This window comes from Oncorhynchus mykiss, chromosome 4 (genome assembly GCF_057628025.1).
Source record: "Oncorhynchus mykiss isolate SJ-2025 chromosome 4, ASM5762802v1, whole genome shotgun sequence".
NCBI lineage: Eukaryota > Metazoa > Chordata > Actinopteri > Salmoniformes > Salmonidae > Oncorhynchus > Oncorhynchus mykiss.
In genome coordinates, this window is record NC_143025.1 from 20,056,797 (window position 1) to 20,072,669 (window position 15,873).

The following is a 15,873-nucleotide window of genomic DNA, read 5'->3' on the forward strand; positions in this document are numbered from 1 at the left end:
CCCGAGTGGCGCAGTGGTCTAAGGCACTGCATCGCAGTTGTTAGCTGTGCCACTAGAGATCCTGGTTTGAGTCCAGGCACTGTGCAGCCAGTCGTAACCGGGAGACTCCTGGGGCCGTACACAATTGTCCCAGTGTAGTCCGCGTTAGGGGAGGGTTTGGCCGGCATGGATGGCCTTGTCCCATCGTGCTCTAGCAACTTCTGTGGTGGGCCAGGTGTAATACACGCTGACACGGTTGCCAGGTGCACAGTGTTTTCTCCAACACATTGGTGTGACTGACTTCCGGTTTAAGTGGGCATTTGGTCAAGAAGCAGTGCGGCTTGGTTGGGTCGTGTTTCGGAGGACGCATGGCTCTCGACCTTCGCCTCTCCCAAGTCCATATGGGAGTATTGAGACAAGACTGTAACTACCAATTGGATACTGAAAAATGGGTAAAAGTAGATAAAGATGAATATGAACATGGTGGCGTTTAGGTCAAAACAATGTACTTGAGAGCTTAGTCCAACCTCATAACAGTGACTTTCTTCCATTCCCCAGCAGAGCAGATCATCTCTGGTTTCCACTGATTATTTTAATTTGTCTGTTTTTGTTATCATTCATTCTGTGCATTAAGGATGTGAAATATTGCTGACTGATACATTTTCACTAAGATTCATATTTGGGCCCCTTTAGCTCCACAGAGCTGGGTTTTTCCAGACAGCGGAGGCACCCTTGACCCCTGATCTTCATGGTCCAGAGAGGAGTCAGATATCAAGATAGTCAGGAAGACTCAGCTCACTCATGAATGTCTTTCTGGGTTTATTGGTTTTTGTAGACAACAGCAAACAGACAGTGAGTGGGAGGACATTATCATATTTCTACACAATTGTTATTGTTTGTCCAGCTCCTGTGCCAAGTCAGATATGTATAAACACTCTTGTTATTATTGGCTTTCATTAGTCATGTAGTCACCCTGGAGTCTGACTGATGAGACAAGATCTCTACTGTATCTCTAGTATATGACATGTTATTGCACTGGAACAATCTATTGACTACTGTGAAGGAGACTATGGGTGAGAACTATTAAGCAGCAACAGCCAGCAGGACCCACTAATTGGGCTCAGGGCGCCAGTGCCGACATGTTATAGTTTAGTCAATGATATTTCTGAATGGCACAACTCCATATGAATACAGGTGTCTAATACACTGTCTAATAATGTTAATATGCAAGAATGGATATGATTAAAAAATCATATTTTGGACATTGTGATCTCCCGAGTGGTGCAGCGGTCTAAAGCACTGCAACTCAGTGCAAGAGATGTCACTGCAGTCCCTGGTTCAAATCCAGGCTGCATCACATTAGGCTGTGATTGGGAGTCCCATAGGATGGTGCACAATTTGTCCAGGGTAGGATGTCATTGTAAATAAGAACTTGTTCTTAACTGACTTGTGTAGTTAAAAAAAAAATGCTTTTTTCTTCCTACAAACCTCCCAGCAGGAGGGTGAGAACTATTAAGCAGCAACAGCCAGCAGGACCCACTAATTGGGCTCAGGGCGCCAGTGCCGACATGTTATAGTTTAGTCAATGATATTTCTGAATGGCACAACTCCATATGAATACAGGTGTCTAATACACTGTCTAATAATGTTAATATGCAAGAATGGATATGATTAAAAAATCATATTTTGGACATTGTGATCTCCCGAGTGGTGCAGCGGTCTAAAGCACTGCAACTCAGTGCAAGAGATGTCACTGCAGTCCCTGGTTCAAATCCAGGCTGCATCACATTAGGCTGTGATTGGGAGTCCCATAGGATGGTGCACAATTTGTCCAGGGTAGGATGTCATTGTAAATAAGAACTTGTTCTTAACTGACTTGTGTAGTTAAAAAAAAAATGATTTTTTCTTCCTACAAACCTCCCTGTGTGGCTGGTGGCCTGATGACTGTACATGGAAAATATGAACTGGTTTAGTGTTTCCAAAAGTGTATGGTTATTAGTCAAGCCTCAGAACATTGACTACACACACATAATCAGAGTGGTACATTTGTTCTGAATTACAGTCATCCACTGCCTGTGACAACTGAGACTCTGAATGGACATCATCCTCTGTGCCTCATTAGAAAATATACACACATGCAAACACAAACTGATTTTATTGTTGACAAGATTGCACTGATCCCTTGTCAGTCTGTGAAAAGCGTATGATGGACCCATGAGGGATTAATATGTCTTATCACATTTTTTATAGGAAAAGAATGTTGGTCGTAAAAGGGAAGGAAAGGGGAAGTATAATAATAATATAACCAGTTGTGGGAAAGTCAGTGGAAGACCCTCACACACCTTCAGAAGTTAGGGTTGAGGTTAGTGTTAAGGCTAGGGTTGAGCCGTGTTTTGGACATAATGCCAAGTTTAGGGTCAAGGGTTAGGGTTAAGCTGGGATGTGGACATGAAGCTAGGGTTAGTGTCACACCCTGATCTGTTTCACCTATTTTTGTGCTTGTCTCCACCCCCCTCCAGGTGTCGCCCATCTTCCCCATTATCCCCTGTGTATTTATGCTTGTGTTCTCTGTTTGTCTGTTGCCAGTTTGTTTTGTTCATAAAACCTATCAGAGTTTGTTTCCCTGCTCCTGCCTGTTTCTTACATCTGTTTTCTAGTTTTGACCGTTCTGCCCGCCCTGAGCCTGAGGCTGCCTGCCGTTTTGTACCTTACCGCACCATTCTGGATTATTGACCCCTGCCTGCATTGACCTGTCGTTTGCCTGCCCCTGTTGTTGTAATAAACACTGTCTGCATCTGGGTCTTAACTAAACGTGATAGTTAGGGTTATAGGAATAGGGTTGGGTTGAGGGTTGACCAGTGATGTGGGCATGAAGCTAGGGTTAGGGTTAGGGCTACGTTTAGGATTACTGCTGTGAGTACAGTGTAACACATTGAATCAATAAGTAATTACAATACTTGTTCAACTGTAAGTGCACAAGTAGCTAGACAGCAATAAGGGAATTGTAATGTAAAGTGGTACTATTTAAAGTTAGATAATTATTTTTTGTATTTTATTGTGAAAACACAATTCGTAACAAGATGAAGACAGAAATACATTTTTATCTCTCATTAATTCTCTCTCATTCCCTGTGTGTGTATGTATGACCATGAGTTACAAAAGTAACAAAACAAAGCCCTGTGCCTAATGACTATCCTCTATCAGCTGTACTATACTGACTCCTTGTGGAAACCTTTATAACTGCAGTTTTGATCATACTTTATGTATTTTTTCCCATGGTGCCAGCTTGAGAAATGTGCTTTGCATAATAATAGGGTGTTATGTGACTCTACAGAAAAGAGCAGTGATCAAATCAATTTTCACTATAAATCATTCGAAAACATGAATGTGGAAATTGTTAACCACAACACTGTCTTGTTTTGTACACTTGTACACTTGTACACTTGTAAAAAATAATATAATGCAGTACTACAGGATATTTCTTAACGTAGCTCTTTATTAGCTAGCTATAACTGGCATGTTCACGTATCGCCAACCAGGATCAAACTGACCATGACCTAACCATTTGGGTGGTCTTAACCAATCATAGCACAGTATGATATGGTGGTAAAATGCATCCAATTACAATTGAGTATGTTTACACATATGAATATTACATCCCACTTCTTTTAAAACAAAAGAAAATGTCTACATATTCTAAAGGTTTCTTTTGAATACATGCTCTGTAGTTTGAACTCAAGGTAGGTAACCATTTATATTGCATACTACACCAACTGAATCAACATAGACTCTGAAACAATAATCCAACATACTGTTACTTTTCAAACAAGGGATTCTCAGCAACTCAGCTTTCACTGTAGAAATTACGTCTTAACATTTCAAATAAATACAATACCAAAGCATTTCAAGTGAACTTTCAATAACAGGTTTACAGTCTGGAACTCTTTTAGGGCAGCGATCTTCCTACACCCTTTGACATTTCACAGGTCTGGGACAGCTCTGGGCTTGACCTCTCTTCCTGACCTTGTGCTTCTGTGTCAGTCAACAGTTCTTGTGGTGTATGTTGTGCTGTGTGCACGTCCGGTGAACAGGTCAGGATTCCATAGCCGCAGGCAGAACAGCATGTGCAGTGTGCAGCACTGTCTTCCTCCTCTTCGTCTGAAGAAGAGAGGCGAGAAAGATCGGAGGACCAAAATGCAGCGTGGTATGTGTTCATGATGAAATTTAATTAATTAATAATTTAATAATAATTTAATAAAGAAAAGAAAAGAAAAACAATAAACAAAATAACGACCGTGAAGCTAATGAGAACTGTGCTGACACAAGCAATCAACATAGACAATCATCCCCAATTTCGTGGTATCCATACTAGGCCGTAGTAGCTTGTCTCATCGCTACAACTCACGTACAGGCTCGGGAGAGACGAAGGTTGAATGTCATGTGTCCTCCGATACACAACACAACCAGCCACACTGCTTCTTAACACAACGCGCATCTAACCCGGAAGCCAGCTGCACCAATGTGTCGGAGGCTACCCAGTGCACCTGGCAACCTTGGTTAGCACGCACTGCACCCGGCCCGCCACAGGAGTAAGTGGGCCGGGTGCATCGCTGGTGCGCGATGAGACAAGGACATCCCTACCGACCAAGCCCTCCCTAATGACGCTAGGCCAATTGTGCGTCGCCCCACGGACCTCCCGGTAGCGGCCGGTTACGACAGAGCCTGGGCGCGAACCCAGGGACTCTGATGGCACAGCTGGCGCTGCAGTACAGCGCCCTTAACCACTGCGCCACCCGGGAGGCCCTAAGTATGATTCTCAATCAGAGACAACTAATGACACCTGCCTCTGATTGAGAACCATACTAGGCCGAAACATACAAATCCCCAAATCATAGAAAAACAAACATAGACTGCCCACCCCAACTCACGCCCTGACCATACTAAATAAATACAAAACAAAGGAAATAAAGGTCAGAACGTGACACAGCAGCACGGCCAGGTGGACTGGGGACCTGGTAGTCCTGAGGCATGGTCTAAGGGCTCAGGTCCTCCGAGAGGGAGAAAGAAAGAGAGAAAGAGAGAATTAGAGAGAGCATACTTAAATTCACACAGGACGCCGGATAAGACAGGATAAGTACTCCAGATATAACAAACTGACCCTAGCCACCCAACACATAAACTACTGCAGCATAAATACTGGAGGAATTGGAGGAACAGGAAGGATGTAACCCCATCCACTTTGCCAAAGCACAGCCCCCACACCACTAGAGGGATATCTTCAACCACCAACTTACCATCCTGAGACAAGGCCGAGTATAGCCCACAAAGATCTCTGCCACGGCACAACCCAAGGGGGGGCGCCAACCCAGACAGGAAGATCACATCAGTGACTCAACCCACTCAAGTGACGCACCCCTCCTAGGGACGGCATGAAAGAGCAACAGTAAGCCAGTGACTCAGCCCCTGTAATAGGGTTAGAGGCAGAGAATCCTAGTGGAAAGAGGGGAACCGGCCAGGCAGAGACAGCAAGGGCGGTTCGTTGCTCCAGAGCCTTTCCATTCACCTTCACACTCCTGGGCCAGACTACACTCAATCATATGACCCACTGAAGAGATGAGTCTTCAGTAAAGACTTAAAGGTTGAGACTGAGTTTGCGTCTCTTACATGGGTAGGCAGACCGCTTAGAAATTCTAGGGACAATTAGGAGGCCTGCGTCTTGTGACCGTAGCGTACGTGTAGGTATGTATGGCAGGACCAAATGAGAGAGATAGGTAGGAGCAAGCCCATGTAATGCTTTATAGGTTAGCAGTAAAACATTGGAATCAGCCCTTGCCTTGACAGGAAGCCAGTGTAGGGAGGCTAGTACTGGAGTAATATGATCAAATTTTCTGGTTCTAGTCAGGATTCTAGCAGCTGTATTTAGCACTAACTGAAGTTTATTTAGTGCTTTATCCGGGTAGCCGGAAAGTAGAGCATTGCAGTAGTCTAACCTAGAAGTAACAAAAGCATAGATACATTTTTCTGCACCATTTTTGGAAAGAAAGTTTCAGATTTTTGCAATGTTACGTAGATGGAAAAAAAGCTGTCCTTGAAACAGTCTTGATATGTTCTTCAAAAGAGACATCAGGGTCCAGAGTAACGCTGAGGTCCTTCACCGTTTTATTTGAGACGACTGTACAACCATTAAGATTAATTGTCAGATTCAACAGAAGATCTCTTTGTTTCTTGGGACCTAGAACAAGTATCTCTGTTCTGTCCTAGTTTAAAAGTAGAAAGTTTGCAGCCATCCACTTCCTTATGTCTGAAACACAGGCTTCTAGCGAGGACAATTTTGCGGCTTCACCATGTTTCATTGAAATGTACAGCTGTGTGTCCTCCCCATAGCAGTGAAAGTTAACATTATGCTTATGGTTGGTGCTGGGAAGGTTTGAGCAAAGTCTGCGGCTCATCAACAGCTGGGCTGGTGATTTGAAGTTGTCAACTGGATAGTTGCTGTATTCAAGGAGACTGAGGTAGGGGTCTCTCGTCTGCTTTTGCTTTGTCCATGAGTGATTTAGCAATCTGCACAGATTTTTCAGGAAGGCCATTACTTTGAGGGTAATGTGGGTGACATGTGTAAACTCCCATGCTTTTGTGAAGGATACAAACGCATTTGATTTGTAACAGGGCCCATTGTCAGATATTAAAGTCTCTACAATGCCATGCCTGGCAAAGGCTGCTTTCAGCTTGCGTATCACAGCTGCAGATGTGGTGCTGTGAAGCTTGTCGAGTTTGAAGTATCTGCTGTAGTAGTTCAATGTTACGATGTAGTCCTTGTTGTTCCAGGTGAACAGATCGGTTGCCACGACCTGCCAGGGTCGGTCTGGGATACAGTGAGGTAACATTGGCTCTTTGGTGTTTGAGGGGTGTCGTTCAAGACATATGGCGCATTTACCAACAATGTCCTCTATTTGTTTTCACATTACGGGACAAAACTAAATGTCCCGTGCTCTCTGTTTGCACTTTTCCATGCCCATGTGTCCAGCATGGATCTTTGTCAAAATCTCTTCAAAATCTCTTCTCTGAGACTCGTAGGAATAATGATTTTCTCTCCTTTGAAAATTATTCTGTTGATCTGTGATAGTTCATCACGATGGTTCCGGAATTCTGCATTTTCTCCTCTCCTCAGGCCATCCATCCTGTATGACTTTCCTCAGCTGTGCGAGTTGTGAGTCCTTTTCTGTTTCTGCTTGGATCTGCTTCAGTTTTGTGTCACTAACTGGTAAGTTGCTGTACACAGTGTGCACTTGCATGTCCATGCCTTAACTGAGGCTGCTGTCCTTATAGGTAAGAAACTTCCTGGAGAGTGTGTCTGCGACAGGGATGTCTATGCCTGGACGGTGAGTGATTGTGAAGTCGTATTCTTGTAGTTGAAGGATCATTCTCTGTAGCCTTGGCGGGGCAGCGGCTAGTGGTTTCCTCATAATTGACTCAAGGGGCTTGTGGTCAGATTCCACAATGACTTGTCGTCCATATCCGTACTGATGGAAACGTTTACATCTGAACAGAATGGCGTAGAGCTCCTTTTCAATTTGAGCGTAGTTGATTTCACAGTCTGTGAGAGATTTGGAAGCGTAGCCGATGGGCTTTCCTTCTTGCAGTAGCACTGCACCTGGTCCATACTTTGACGCGTCCACTTGGAGTCTGAGCTCTTTGTCGGGGTCGTAGTAGGCAAGGATTGGTCCTGGTTCTCTCGTGATCAAGTCTTTCACATTCTGGAAAGCAATGTCGTGTTGCTTGTCCCAGAGAAACTCACTGGACTGCTTTTGCAGTTGACGCAGGGGTGCATTAGCAATGGAGAGGCTGGGTGCGAACTTGGCTAAGTAGTTGACCATGCCAAGCACTGTTTCCAGCTCTGCATGGTTCTTTGGTGGCTCCATTTCTTTTATGGCTGAGATCTTCTGTGGATCTGGCTTGATTCCATTTGCTGTGAGAAGATGTCCGAAGTACCTGACCTCTGTAGCGCTCTTCTCGGGGTTGAGCCGGACTCCTCTCTCGCGGGACCTTTGCAGCATTGTGCGGAGGTTTTGGTCGTGCTCCTCTTTGGTTCGACCATAGACAAGGATGTCATCCACAATGGCACAACTCCGTCGAGGCCTTCGTACACTTCGTTGATCTTTCGCTGACACTCGTCTTGGGCTGAGATAATCCCAAAAGGCAGGCGACGGAACCTGTAGAATCCAAACGGTGTGTTGAATGTTGTGAGCTTAGAGTGAATTTACAAATGCACCCAATATTTCCATGATATGAGCCCAAGTGACGTACTTAGAATGTTCAAATCTGTGGGACTGTCTTTTTTATGAAACCCGCGAAATCGGTATGTTCATATGTGTTCTTTGAGTTTGCGATGGGCATTCCACACTCTACCAGAGTAAGATTGATGGGACATTGTATTGCCAACAAGTATGGGTAAGTCCTGAGGTTGTTTTACAGTCATAAGACATCCTTGGACTGAAATATATGGTATCCTTCACTTCTGTCATTCAGGTGTTTTTAGAGACACGCAGTACTTAATTTGTACATCAGGAGGTGCCGGACCAAATAGTGAGCGCGAGAGGGGGGTGACCTGGGGAGCTCTGAGGTACCGGAAAATCGCCATTATAATAAAGTATTGCATGCACATCATCACATTTACGTAGTGGTCTAGACTAGAGCAGTAGAGTAGAGGCGCTTGCATAATTTTTTTGTAGCCTAGGGTACGAGAAAAATGTGGCCTTTGAGAAACGCATTTCATGCAATTATATGTAATTTTATATGACTAGAAACTTTAGCATAATCTTTTTTAATACCGCACAAATGATTGAATTGTCAGGCTACTTTGACACTGACAAACTGAGAATCTGAGATCATTAAAAACGACCTTGTCTTGAATCCATCAATAGCCTAGGCCTAGGTGTGTGGAGACACATACAGTGCCTTGCGAAAGTATTCGGCCCCCTTGAACTTTGCGACCTTTTGCCACATTTCAGGCTTCAAACATAAAGATATAAAACTGTATTTTTTTTGTGAAGAATCAACAACAAGTGGGACACAATCATGAAGTGGAACGAGAGAGAGAGAGAGAGAGAGAGAGACGTCCATGTTGGTGTGTGTGTTTATGTATGTGGGGCTGGGGAATTATTTTTCTGGTCTTAATGCCTTGACAAAAAACGTGCAAATGTCTCAACTTCCCGTTGTCTTTCAGATTGTGGCGTCGATTAGATTATAAAGTGTATTCAGAAAGTATTCAGACCCCTACGTTACAGCCTTATTCTAAAATTAATTAACATTTTTTTCCCTCATCAATTGTATCTACTTAGCATGTTAGCTAATCTTTCCCCTAACCTTAACCCTTTTAGCTAACCCTAACCCTTTAACCTAACTCCTAAACTTAATCCTAAAGTCTACACAATACCCCATAATGACAAAGCGAAAACAGGTTTTTGAAATATCATATTTACGTACAGTACCAGTCAAAAGTTTGGACACACCTACTCATTTCAGGGTTTTTCTTTATTAGTACTATTTTCTACATCGTAGAATAATAGTGAAGACATCAAAACTATGAATCAACACATATGGAATCATGTAGTAACCAAAAAAGTTGTTAACAAATCAAAACATATTTAATATTTGGCTATTTTCTCTAAAGTAGCCAACCTTTGCCTTGATGACAGCTTTGCAAACTCTTGGCATTCTATCAATCAACGTCATGAGGTAGTCACCTGGAATGCATTTGAATTAACAGGTGTGCCTTGTTAAAAGTTAATTTGTGGAATTTCTTTCCTTTTTAATGCATTTGAGCCAATCAGTTGTGTTGTGACAAGGTAGGGTGGCATACAAATGATAGCCCTATTTGGTAAAAGACCAAGTCCATATTATGGCAAGAACAGCTCAAATAAGCAAAGAGAAACGAGAGTCCATCATTAGTTTAAGACATGAAGGTCAGTCAATCGTGAAAATTTCAAGAACTTCAAATGCAGTCTCAAAAACCATCAAGCGCTATGATGAAACTGGCTCTCATGAGGACCGCCACAGGAAAGGAAGACCCAGAGTTACCTCTGCTGCAGTGGATAAGTTCATTAGAGTTAACTGCACCTCAGATTGTAGCCCAAATAAATTCACAGAGTTCAAGTAACAGACACATCTCAGCATCAACTGTTCAGAGGATATTGTGTGAATCAGGCCTTCATGGTTGAATTGCTCCAAAGAAACCACTACTAAAGAACGCCAAAAAGAAGAAGAGACTTGCTTGGGCCAAGAAACATGAACAATGGACATTAAACAGATGGAAATCTGTCCTTTGGTCTGAAGAGTCCAAATTTGAGATTTTTGGTTCCAACTGCTGTGTCTTTGTGAGACGCAGAATAAGTGAACGGATGATCTTTGCATGTGTGGTTCCCACCGTGAAGCATGGAGGAGGTGTGATGTTGTGGGGGGTGCTGTGCTGGTGACATTGTCAGTGATTTATTTAGAATTCAAGGCACACTTAACCAGCATGGCTACCACAACATTCTGCAGTGATACGCCATCCCATCTGGTTTTCGCTTAGTGGGACTATCATTTGTTTTTCAACAGGACAATGACCCAACACACCTCCAGGCTGTGTAAGGGCTATTTGACCAAGAAGGACAGTGATGGAGTAATACATCAGATGACCTGGCCTCCACAATCACCCAACCCCAACCCAATTGAGATGGTTTGGGATGAGTTGGACCGCAGAGTGATGGAAAAGCAGCCAACAAGTGCTCAGCATACAGTGCCTTGCGAAAGTATTCGGCCCCCTTGAACTTTGCGACCTTTTGCCACATTTCAGGCTTCAAACATAAAGATATAAAACTGTATTTTTTTGTGAAGAATCAACAACATGTGGGACACAATCATGAAGTGGAACGACATTTATTGGATATTTCAAACTTTTTTAACAGTTCAAAAACTGAAAAATTGGGCGTGCAAAATTATTCAGCCCCCTTAAGTTAATACTTTGTAGCGCCACCTTTTGCTGCGATTGCAGCTGTAAATCGCTTGGGGTATGTCTCTATCAGTTTTGCACATCGAGAGACTGACATTTTTTCCCATTCCTCCTTGCAAAACAGCTCGAGCTCAGTGAGGTTGGATGGAGAGCATTTGTGAACAGCAGTTTTCAGTTCTTTCCACAGATTCTCGATTGGATTCAGGTCTGGACTTTGACTTGGCCATTCTAACACCTGGATATGTTTATTTTTGAACCATTCCATTGTAGATTTTGCTTTATGTTTTGGATCATTGTCTTGTTGGAAGACAAATCTCCGTCCCAGTCTCAGGTCTTTTGCAGACTCCATCAGGTTTTCTTCCAGAATGGTCCTGTATTTGGCTCCATCCATCTTCCCATCAATTTTAACCATCTTCCCTGTCCCTGCTGAAGAAAAGCAGGCCCAAACCATGATGCTGCCACCACCATGTTTGACAGTGGGGATGGTGTGTTCAGCTGTGTTGCTTTTACGCCAAACATAACGTTTTGCATTGTTGCCAAAAAGTTCCATTTTGGTTTCATCTGACCAGAGCACCTTCTTCCACATGTTTGGTGTGTCTCCCAGGTGGCTTGTGGCAAACTTTAAACAACACTTTTTATGGATATCTTTAAGAAATGGCTTTCTTCTTGCCACTCTTCCATAAAGGCCAGATTTGTGCAATATACGACTGATTGTTGTCCTATGGACAGAGTCTCCCACCTCAGCTGTAGATCTCTGCAGTTCATCCAGAGTGATCATGGGCCTCTTGGCTGCATCTCTGATCAGTCTTCTCCTTGTATGAGCTGAAAGTTTAGAGGGACGGCCAGGTCTTGGTAGATTTGCAGTGGTCTGATACTCCTTCCATTTCAATATTATCGCTTGCACAGTGCTCCTTGGGATGTTTAAAGCTTGGGAAATCTTTTTGTATCCAAATCCGGCTTTAAACTTCTTCACAGCAGTATCTCGGACCTGCCTGGTGTGTTCCTTGTTCTTCATGATGCTCTCTGCATTTTTGACGGACCTCTGAGACTATCACAGTGCAGGTGCATTTATACGGAGACTTGATTACACACAGGTGGATTGTATTTATCATCATTAGTCATTTAGGTCAACATTGGATCATTCAGAGATCCTCACTGAACTTCTGGAGAGAGTTTGCTGCACTGAAAGTAAAGGGGGCTGAATAATTTTGCACGCCCAATTTTTCAGTTTTTGATTTGTTAAAAAAGTTTGAAATATCCAATAAATGTCGTTCCACTTCATGATTGTGTCCCACTTGTTGTTGATTCTTCACAAAAAAATACAGTTTTATATCTTTATGTTGAAGCCTGAAATGTGGCAAAAGGTCGCAAAGTTCAAGGGGGCCGAATACTTTCGCAAGGCACTGTATGTGGGAAGTCATTCAAGACTGTTGGAAAAGCATTGCAGGTGAAGCTGGTTGAGAGAATGTCAAGAGTGTGCAAAGCTGTCATCAAGGCAAAGGGTGGCTACTTTGAAGAATATCAAATATCAAATATATTTTGATTTGTTTAACACATTTTTGTTTACTACATGATTCCATATGTGTTATTTTGATGTCTTCACTATTATTCTACAATGTAGAAAATACTAAAAATAAAGAAAGCTTGGCACACCTGTATTTGGGGAGTTCCTCTCAAGCTCTGTCTGGTTGGATGGGGAGCGTTGCTGCACAGCTATTTTCAGGTCTCTCCAGAGATGTTCGTTAGGGTTCAAGTCCGGGCTCTGGCTGAGCCACTCAAGGACATTCAGAGACTTGACCTGAAGTCACTCCTGCAATGTCTTGGCTGTGTGCTTATGGTCGTTGTCCTGTTTGAAGGTGAACCTTCACCCAAGTCTGAGGTCCTGAGCACTCTGTAGCAAGTTTTCATTAAGGATCTCTCTGTACTATGCTCCGTTCATTTTTCCTTCGATTCTGAGTGGTCTCCCATACTCTGCCAATGAAAAAAAATCCCCAAAGCATGATGCTGCAAACCACCATGCTTCACCGTAGGGATGGTGACAGGTTTCCTCTAGACGTGACACTTGGCCTTCATGCCAAAAAATTTAATCTTGGCCTCCTGAGTGGCACAGTGGTCTAAGGCTGGCGGAGTCACTACAGATCAGGTTCAATCCCGGTTTGTGTCACATCCAACTGTGACTTGGAGACCCATGAGGCAGCGCAGTGTTGTCCGGGTTATGGGAGGGTTAGGCCTGCCGGGATGTTGTTATCCCATTATACTCTAGCTGGCCATTGTGCTGTGGCTGGTCATGCACGCTGACACGGTCGCCAGTTGTACGGTGTTTCCTCCAACACATTGGTGTGGCTGGCTTCTGTGCTAAGTGAGCAGGGTATCAAGAAGCAGTGCGGCTTGGTGGGGTTGTGTTTTTCGGAGGACGCATTGCTCTCGACCTTCGCCTCCGTATGGGAGTTGCAGTGATGAAATAAGATGGGCAGTCATGTGCCTTTTACTGTTCATATTGTGAAAATATATATTATGCCTGTTGCATGGATCGTAAAACGTGTGCTGCTATACTTTACATTTCAATTTGCTGTTATACAGTGGTGGAAAATGTACTCAATTGTCATACTTGAGTAAAAGTAAAGACACCTTAATAGAAAACTAGTAAAATGCTACTTGAGTAAAAGTCTAAAAGTATTTGGTTTTAAATATACTTAAGTATTAAGAGTAAATGGAATTGCTAAAATGTACTTAAGTATCAAAAGTAAAAGGGTAAAGTATAAACCATTTCAAACCTGCACAATTTCCCTTTTTTTATTTTTATTGACAGATAGCACTCAGACATAATTTACAAATTAAGCATTTGTGTTTAGTGAGTCCGTCAGATCAGAGGCAGTAGGGATGACCAGGGATGTTCACTTGATAAGTGTGTGAATTGGACCATTTTACCGTCAAAATAGAACGAGTATTTTTGGGTGTCAGGGAAAATGCATGGAATAAAAAGTACATTATTTTCTTTAGGAAAGTTAGTGAAGTAAAAGTTGTCGAAATGTAAATAGTAAAGTAAAGTACAGATCTCCGAAAAAAACTACTAAACTAGTACTTTCAAGTATTTTTACTTAAGTACTTTACACCACTGCTGCATATATTTGGTGTACCAATACACCAAACTGATATCTACTAATTTGCCAGTATTATCATTGATGATTTAGCCTATTGATAATATGTCAAATAGAAATCCAAAGTTGCAATTTTTCATAAAATAAGGTTCTACCGAGATTTGAACTCGGATCGCTGGATTCAAAGTCCAGAGTGCTAACCATTACACCATAGAACCGTGCTGCGCATGACGAGAGGAATTATAAAATATAAAAATGATCTATCGTTCAAATGTTAACATTAAATAATTGTAGAAATATCTTTAGTATGATTGTATTCGCTTAACTCAATATTACAGTCCATATTTAGCGGTGTCTAGGATCTGGCAAATCATTCCCCTTCGTTTCAATGCAATTGCAATGCCACAAATGAACGGGAGGCGGCAACCTGTGCGTATTATCGCAGACAGATTTCCTTTCAAAGAAAGTTCACATGGTGTCCAAGATGAGAAACAGAATGATTTGGAAGCTTTGGCAAATGGTAATACCAAAGATTTGTATAACTAACCCAAGATAGATCACGGCCTTTCGTTTTCAATGGGAGCAAATTAATCAGTGGGCAGAACAAGCAAGGAGATGGGCAGAGCCAAGCACGAGCTAGCGAGATCCTATTGGCGTGTTCTAACATGTAGGTAATTTGCATATTTCATTAGGGACACTTAATGCGCATGTGCAATAACTAAATTCGCCCTTGGACTCCTAAACAACTTTTAAAAACTTTGGCAAAGGTTAAAGCCTCCTCTGCATTGTTTACCCCAATGGGCTAATCATTAGCTAGGTCACAGACTCTAAATATGATGTTGTTGCTTGTTAATTGTCTTTAAATAAAAGCTCCCATTGGCACTAATACAATCATGTGATTTTTTTACAGTGTTAATAAATACAGTGAAATTGTGTGAATTTTACAGTTAATAGGCTATAGCAGCCAGATCGTTCAAGATTGACTTTGAAAATATTGTCATGCCAGACACTCAGATTGTAAAACGCTGCCAATTGCACAAAAAATTGGAGTTGAGAAATATATAGTATAGCATAAAAAAAAACTGGTATCCAGCGTTTTTCAATCAGCAACACTGTTGTCTTTTCCCTAAATTGTATTTAGAAATGTTGGCAGTGACTGGACTTATTTGAACATGTTTCTTTCCACGCAGCAATCAGCTGTGTGTGAGGAGTTGCACACTCTTGCCACCCGACAGCTGATATATTAAGCTCATAAATAAATGACATAGCTCATTAACAGCTTTGGGAATTAATATTTTCGTAAACATTTTTTATTTTTTACAATTAGGCCTATACAGACTACAGAATCGCATTACTACAATATTCATGTTTATTTATTCCTGTAGGCCTAGCCTATTTAACCAAAATGTTATTTGTTTAAATACTGTTCATGTCTTGACAAACAAGCAGCTCCATAGTATAGGCCTACATAAACTTTTCTTTGCTAATAATGACATCGCTGTGTCTAATATGAAAAAATACAGAAAAGTAGGTGGTTATTTTCAGTGGTGTAAAGTACCTGAGTAAAAATACTTTAAAGTACTACTTAAGTATTTTTTTTTATATCTGCCTGGTCATCCCAACTGCCTCTGATCTGGTGGACTCACCAAACACAAATGCATCATTTGTAAATTGTCTGAGTGTTAGTGTGCCCCTGGTGATCCGTCAATAAAAATACTAAATTGAATTGCGCCGTCTGGTTTGCTTAAAATAAGGAATTTGAAATGGTTTATACTTTTACTTTTGATACTTAAGTACATTTGAGCA

The 15,873-nt window shown here is 42.1% G+C and overlaps 1 non-coding gene across 1 annotated transcript; it reads right to left on the minus strand.

Annotated features, from left to right (window-relative positions):
- Positions 1-14,213: 14,213 nt before the first annotated feature.
- trnaq-uug (transfer RNA glutamine (anticodon UUG)) lies at positions 14,214-14,285 on the minus strand. Its single transcript has one exon. It is a non-coding gene; the product is annotated as a tRNA-Gln (tRNA).
- Between the last annotated feature and the right edge of the window lie 1,588 nt (positions 14,286-15,873).